This window comes from Limulus polyphemus, unplaced genomic scaffold (genome assembly GCF_000517525.1).
Source record: "Limulus polyphemus unplaced genomic scaffold, Limulus_polyphemus-2.1.2 Scaffold2152, whole genome shotgun sequence".
NCBI lineage: Eukaryota > Metazoa > Arthropoda > Merostomata > Xiphosura > Limulidae > Limulus > Limulus polyphemus.
Window position 1 is genome coordinate 209,031 of NW_013667762.1, and position 8,385 is coordinate 217,415.

General features: G+C 29.9%; 1 long non-coding RNA gene across 1 annotated transcript; it reads right to left on the minus strand.

Moving 5' to 3' along the window:
- Nucleotides 1-4,253: 4,253 nt before the first annotated feature.
- Nucleotides 4,254-7,560, minus strand: LOC111087440. The gene is made up of 2 exons (XR_002612128.1): nucleotides 7,334-7,560; nucleotides 4,254-5,554 (listed from the first exon to the last, which is right to left on the minus strand). It is a non-coding gene; the product is annotated as an uncharacterized LOC111087440 (long non-coding RNA).
- Nucleotides 7,561-8,385: the final 825 nt, after the last annotated feature.

Genomic DNA, 8,385 nt, shown 5'->3' on the forward strand with positions numbered 1-8,385 from the left:
CAGTTGTATTTTGTAATATTGACTCAAAAGATACACTAGTATAAATAAAAACGTGACGGTGTCAGTCACTTGTATTTTGTAATATTGACTCAAGGAATACACCAGTATCAATAAAAACGTGACGGTGTCAGTCAGTTGTATTTTATAATACTGATTCAATGAATACACCAGTATCAATAAAAACATGATGGCGTCAGTCAGTTGTATTATATAATACTGACTCAATGAATACGTTAACATCAATAAATACATGATGGTGTCAGTCAGTTGTATTATATAATACTGACTCAATGAATACGTTAACATAAATAAAAACATGATGGTGTCAGTCAGTTGTATTATATAATACTGACTCAATGAATACACCAACATCAATAAAAACATGACGGTGTCATTCAGTTATATTATATAATACTGACTCAATGAATACACCAACATCAATAAAAACATGACGGTGTCAGTCAGTTGTATTATATAATACTGACTCAATGAATACACCAACATCAATAAAAACATGACGGTGTCAGTCAGTTGTATTATATAATACTGACTCAATGAATACATTAACATCAATAAAAACATGATGGTGTCAGTCAGTTGTATTATAAAATACTGACTCACCGAATGTATTAAAATATTGCTGATAATCTTCACAAAAACCAAAAATTCCTTTTCGCCCGGCGTCTTTCCTGGACAATTAAGCAATTCACTGCAAACGTTGTAGTAATAGGAAAAGAATACCAACCGAATTAAACTCTTGGCTCTAAACTACGCAAGTATAAGGAAAATAGTGCTAAGAGAATAAAACTTCTGTCTTCAAATCCTGCAATTATACATATATATTTATGGATTAATTTATTTAAAGATATAGCTTGTATATCTCTATGAAAACACGCTATTTCATTGTAATTACTAATCATGACTGCAGGTGGAGTTATTTCATAAGATTTATTAAAAAGGGTATAAATAGTATTTTTGTTACAGAACATTGTAAGTAGCATTACAAAAATTGAAAATGTAATTAATTACTCATCGTGATTGTAGGTGGAGCTATTTTCGAAGATATATTTAAAAAGGTATGAATAGTATTTTTGTTATAGAACATTGTAAGTGGCACTACAAAAATTAAAAATTTAATTAATTACTCATCGTGACTCCAGGTGGAGCTATTTTCGAAGATATATTTAAAAAGGTATGAATAGTATTTTTGTTATAGAACATTGTAAGTGGCATTACAAAAATTAAAAATGTAATTAATTACTTATCGTGACTGTAGGTGGAGCTATTTTCGAAGATATATTTAAAAAGGTATGAATAGTATTTCTGTTACAGAACACTGTAAGTGGCATTAAAATTTTTTAAATGTAATTAATTACTCATCGTGATTGTAGATAGAGATATTTTCGAAGATATATTTTTGTTTTGTTTTTAAGTGGAAATCTACACAAGGGGCTGTTAATAGTCTTAGTTTTAGCGTTATCTTGTACCGTTTGAATGAAACTCGTTCTGATAATACCAAATTTGATGTAGAAAATAAATAAATAATGCGGAAAAGCGAACCCAAGCCGAATCTTTACCAAAGCAGCCAAAAGGTAGGTAGTTATCTAAGGCGTCAAAATCAATCACAGTTTTTTACATTAATTCTGTTTTCAGTGGAATCGAACATTTCGCGCTCGCTTTACATCCTTTGTCGTGTCTAATAGATCTGTAAAATGTGATCACAGACACCGTAACTTACGTAATTTAAACATAAAACAAGCTTCTATTAAACTTAAGAAATGACAGATTTTGATGAGGTACTTCGTAACGATGTAGTTAAAGAAAATAAAAAATATTTTAAATTCAAGCGGGTTAAAGTAGGACACATATAGCCATTTGAAAGTAAAAATTTATTTGAAATTATAACATTCTGTCATTTAATGTTATATATATATATACGTTTGCCGATAATAATTGTGCAGGAATTCCGCAGAGACCCGTATTTTAAGATGTTGCCTAGGGCTCAGTCCTTAACAGTTTCTGTTACTATATATTACACATTACATTAAACTTTTTATATTGAGTTAGATTGCACTTTTAACTTATATCTTCGGAAGTTCTTTGATGTTACCCAGATGATGAAAACACCTAACTCAATACTGTGCATCAAAATTACCTAACCCTTTTCACATTAAACTTGTAGTTTGACTGACTTTCATTTATAAGTACTTACACATCCGTGCGCATCTTTTCATCTGACCGTCCATTCACCCATCGATCTATCTCTTCTCGTTCTTTGTCTAATACAGCCATTATTACTTTTACACTACAGTAGTTAAATTTTACTCGGAAAATAATGATATGAATTCCCCAGAATCGAACAACACAATTTCGATACTAGTTTTTAAGTTTAAAAATAAAATGGATAAGCCTAACTGATCAGCAGCAGATATTTTTGGTATTTCTTTAATATTTATATTCGTGAAATATTTCATTTGTTTCCGAAACAAAATCAGAAATACCTTTGATTAATAGCGTGTAATTTACCATATTAATACATTCCAACTTAAGAAAGTACTCCAAGCAAAAGTAACCGACTCTAACGTATGACGGATCACACTCTGAAATTGAATCCTCTAGTTACTGCTTATGTTTTTTTACATAAAGTAATTTATTCCACCCATTGGTCAATTTTTTACAATAAATATTATAATATGATGCAATCAATATGTGGACTCGCCGGTCGATAATTTGAGGGTTAAAAATAAGGGCGCACGTTAAATAAAGTACTAACATAGCAAATGCATCTGTAGCCCATATTCTGGCACTTATCTCGATAATGGCTGATGACCCCTTGAAGAACGCGTTCAACTCAACGTCATTTTCCATTATGTCTCAAGTTAAAAACGATTTATTGAAACTTTGTTTGGCCTGTGCCCTTATTAGGTTGAATGACATATCGATAGACATTGACCCAATTATTGGGAACTTTGTTTTCGTATCTTCATTTTTATCACGAAACACATCTTGATTTTCATATTCAAAATGGTGGCATGAAAAATTTTCTATTAAAATAAAACATTGACCTGAATAGGTGAAATAAATAAATCACAAAAAGCATATGTTTCTTTTATAAGAAATATGAAGAATAACATCGTTAATTTGTAGATGATATTTAACGAAAGTTATAATGTATTCTGTAACATTTAAGACTCCCATGAAAGATAAATTAATGTTTGTTTTAGTTTCTTCATCTTTAAATATTTTTTTTTTATGATTCGTGTAATTTGTTTAATTGTGCCATATTCATCGTAAGTTGCTTAATAGAAATGATGAGTGTGCCCTCATACTCCATTGGCTCAGCAGTAAGCTTCAGGGCTTGTAATGCTAGAATTCTGGGTTTATTTCCCGTGGAAGGCACAACGCTAAAAGAAACTCACCAACTACCTTTCCAATGGTCTTCAATATGCTTGTACATTTCAACCTTATTCACAGGCATCTCGTTTTCTGTTCCATACCAACATGACTGTTACTCATAGAAATTGTACTTAACATTATATTCAAAATTATCAACAAAGTCAGGGTCTGGTGGTTAGTGCGCCCGATTCAAAACTACGGATTTGAATCCTGTTCCCGAACGTGATCTCCCTTTCAGCCGTGGAGGTTATAAAGTGATGGTCAATCCCACTATTCATTGGTAAAGCGTAGCCTAATGGTTGACGGTGAGTGGTGTTGACTAGCTGTCTTTCCTCTAGTCTGTCACTTCTAAATTAGAGATAGAAAGTGTAGATAGTCCTCGAGTAGCTTTGCGCAAAATTTATAACAAACCAACCTTATACTTAATGCTTATTGGTTGAACATTTATAACTTTGTTGTACCATTTTACACATTACCAGGAAATGAATAAATTAATCTAGAAATAGCCAACAGAATGGCTGTTTTTGTGTATTTTGTGGTTATCGTGCAGACAGTAGACGATTACAATGGAACAAAGTCATCGTTATATATCGCCCACCTCGACCACATTTGGTTGGAATGGTAAAAGAGTTGTTTAGAACAGAAAACATTTACTTTCCTGACATCCAGTAGTCAAATTTACTAGTTTCAGAAACTGACAACAAGTATTGACATTGATCTCATGTTTATCCCCAAAGAAATAATTATTGTTAAATTACATTAATTCTCAAATTGAGAACATTCACTTTTTTTTTTCTTGTGATTCCAGAAAGTGTAAAAAAAATCTTCTCTCTCTTTAATTAATGCAGTGTTCTAAATCAGAATAACAATTTAATTGCTACTTTATTATATTTAAAAAGGCATTACAGTTCACTGCAGTTAAGTATGTTCTTAATAAACATTTATGAAACATCACATGCTGTCATTTTTTTTTAAGTTGAGATAATGTCATTCATGTTGGAATATATTCATACTTAAACAAAAAACTGAATTACAGATTTCTGAACAGCTTCATACAATAAAAATAACTCTGTGTTGTAGACCTGCACATTATAACTATGATTCTAAATTTAGATGTATAATATGGATTTTTTATTACGAGTTAACTAATTTTCTACCAACTAATTCATAAATGAACATAAGAGTGTCGTTAATTTATTATCATTCAAGCAGTCAGAATGGAATTAAAAGAATGCCTTTTACAGTATTTACTTGTTACATTATACACACACACATTCATACGAATTTGTTTACACACAGACACTTTGTAAAAGGATTAATTTTATTGTATTGCTGGGGTGTTTTTGAAGTTATGTTCAACATAAGCACATAAATAACTGATATTTTTGTCTGTTGTTTACTTTCCTGATCTTGCTCAGTGTCTTGACATTTATTTAATAATGAAAAATTGAACAAACACCAGAATACAATATTCTGATGCTATTCATAAATGCTTTTTTTTTAAATTCTTACCAATTGTGACAACATCAATATAATATTTACATAAAGTCTCGAGTTTTCTGATACTGACACCAATGTTGTTCTTTATCGTCTGAGATCCCAATTGAAACTATTCCATAAATTTGAGCACACTTATCATCTGAACGTTTCAGACATGTCATTATCGATCACTAGATAGACATTAGCTTTACACACTGTTGGCCTTTAACATACATTTATCATAAACACTGACAGAAATAAGTTCTCTGTTTTCAGAGAGGCTTAACAACTGTCAAAGGAGTGAGAGATTTCCTATGGAGTAATTGCTCACCTTCTGCACTTTACATAAGTTTTATAATTGTCTAGATTCAACAACACCTTTCTAAACAACCTCTGTACAGTGTCTTAGGATATCTTTATGGCACAACCAAAAACTGATCACAACAAAAATGGATTTCTTCACACTGTTGATTTGTATCTGATTAACAGACACGTCTATAGAGGAACACCGCTTGAGATACTATACACAACATTATACAATATCCCAATCTTTTTTTGTCAGATGATCAGAATCTTTTATACATTACTTTTTCAGAACTCTTGAGCATCTTCTTATCGGTTTTTACATACAACCTTCTTATAGCTTCTCATCGTTTTCATCCTGGTTTCATACCTCTTTCTGCAAAACAAGAAAATATTTATATTCAGTGTCACTTAAAGTAGTAAACGTCATGATGATACAGAATAAGTAAAGAAACAAAACTCAATATTAATAATAACAAAACATGTGGAATGATTTCAATCATATAATCAGTTTTAAAGGGTATAATAATGCTAATCATATCATTAGTCATAGTTCATTAAAACTGGAATAATCCTAATCATATTAGTCATAGTTCATTAAAACTGGAATAATCCTAATCATATCATTAGTCATAGTTCATTAAAACTGGAATAATCCTAATCATATTAGTCATAGTTCATTAAAACTGGAATAATCCTAATCATATCATTAGTCATAGTTCATTAAAACTGGAATAATCCTAATCATATCATTAGTCATAGTTCATTAAAATTGGAATAATCCTAATCATATCATTAGTCATAGTTCATTAAAATTGGAATAATCCTAATCATATCATTAGTCATACTTGATTAAAATGTTAAATAATTCTAATTATATTATCAGTCATACTTAATCAAAACATGGAATATTCCTGATTATATCATTGGCTGTACTTAATTAAAATGTGAAATAATCCTAACCATGTCATCAGTTCATACTTAATTAAAAGGTGGGATAAACCTAATTATATCATCAGTTATACTTTACTAAAATGAGAAAAATCCTAATCAAATGAACATTTTGAAAGTTCTTTACAATAAATGTAGTGAGAGGGAAAACACAAAATAATCAAATACGATGAAATATGTGGTTCTGACCAATAGTAAAAGGTCTAAAACAAGTTGGTAATTAGAGGGTTAATACGACACTCTACTATACACATTAGTTAGGGTTTGTAAAGGTCTATTACTGATAGAAATAAGTACTATTTTGTTCAACAATCATTCAAACCTTTTAAACAATCATTAAAGAGTGAGGTTCACTTCTTCCAAATTAAAAAAAAATATATACATATAATTATCTAGATTCAACGATGCCTTTGTAAACAACCTGTGTAAAATCTTTATTAATTATGCTTCTATTAAGGTAGCCAAATGCCTCGTCATCTAATTAACGATGCAAGATAATGGATTAACAAGATTTTTACTATTCCTATCAAATATCTAGTGAAAACACAGCCAATGAAAATATGGCTTAGACAAATAGTTGGATTTAAAGTTACCATCGATGTTGAACAGAGACATCCTAAATAATCTAAATTTTAACTTGATTGTACCATCCAACAATAAAACTGCTATCAACTTATTACTCTTTTTTATTTGTTTTACTAAAACAATATCATGATTGTATGTATCACTTTGTGATAAAAATATGAACTGTCTCCTTCTGGAAGTGTCTAAATAATCCATGTGATTAATCTAAGCATTTTATAAGTATACGAGAAAACCATTCTTTGGGATTTAAAAGAACAACTGGACTATGATAATCGAAGCAACAGAACACCAAAAAAAAAAAAAAAACGTTTAATTTTACGATTTAAGAGACATAGATTTGTGGTGAAAATAACATATACGTTAATTCTTAACTTTTAATACCCAGATTTATTTTGACTGCTGTCTCAAATGATTGTATCTTCCAGGTGAGGAAAATAAAGTAGCAATGGAGTAATTATATTTATTATATATTAACTGTATTAAAAAAATAAATTGAGGATAATTAAACATTTTATATTAATTACATGTTAAAATATATCTAATGATTTTTTTCCAAGAGAATTGACACATATATTTAAAACTAAAGTAATATGACTGTATATACATAAAAGGTAATTACATTTTCACTGTATAGAGGCCTGCTTTCACTTGGACCATTCTTAAGTTTCTCTGTGAGTTTATATGAAATTGAAGGCTTGTCAGTAACATTCATTGGTACTAGAAACAGAATAAACAGATTTTTCTAAACAGTATTATTAATTAATTTCGTTTCAGATGAAAATCAAGCAGGGATTCCTAGTTATGACACTGTTCAACTAGTACCAGGCTTTAGTTTATTAAAGAAGAAAGAATTCCATATTGATAAATTATTGTTGAAATCAAACTGATCAAAATAGTGTACTTTCCTACAACACTTCATGAGTGTCTTTTTTTTTTTTCCTAAGTGAAGTATTTCAGAATAGTGTTTTCCACCAAAACAAATAAGGAAACATTTTTTTTATAAGTAGCAATAATTTTCAGGATGAAATAAGCTATTTCTCTCTTCTTATATGGATATGTATTGCTTAAATACATAAATGAATATAAATAACATTTGATCTTCATGTTTAGTGCCTTGATGCGTAGAATGACAGAATGTAAATGTGAGTTGTGAACATGTTCCATTATCAACTTCCATTATAAAGATTATTAAAAATAGTTTTCATACACATGCAAAAAAAAGTCTTTGGCATAATTTATTTGAAAAGTAATGTGAGTAGGTATAAGTTGATTATTTTTAACTGTGTCACAATTTTTTACTTTCAAAACATTCATGATACATAAAATTAGGTCATCAAGAAATTAATGTTGCATTTTGAAACACTTTCATTAACCACCTCCCAAAAAGTGTACATCATGTATATTAGTTAAATGAACCACCTAAACGTCATGTTAGTGTAGCCTATATAATGTGTAAAGTTTAGTATGCTCTAATCCCTTATAGTGATGGCACACGATGAGACACACATTCGTCATGTAATGCTGTTTGAATACAAGAAGGGAAACAACGTCTCTGTAGCCACAAAGAATATCAAAGAAGTTTATGGAAATGTTTTGAACGTTCATAAGTGTCAACGATGGTTCAGCAAATTTCATTCAGGGTGCTTTAGCCTTAAAAACTGCGATGACAGG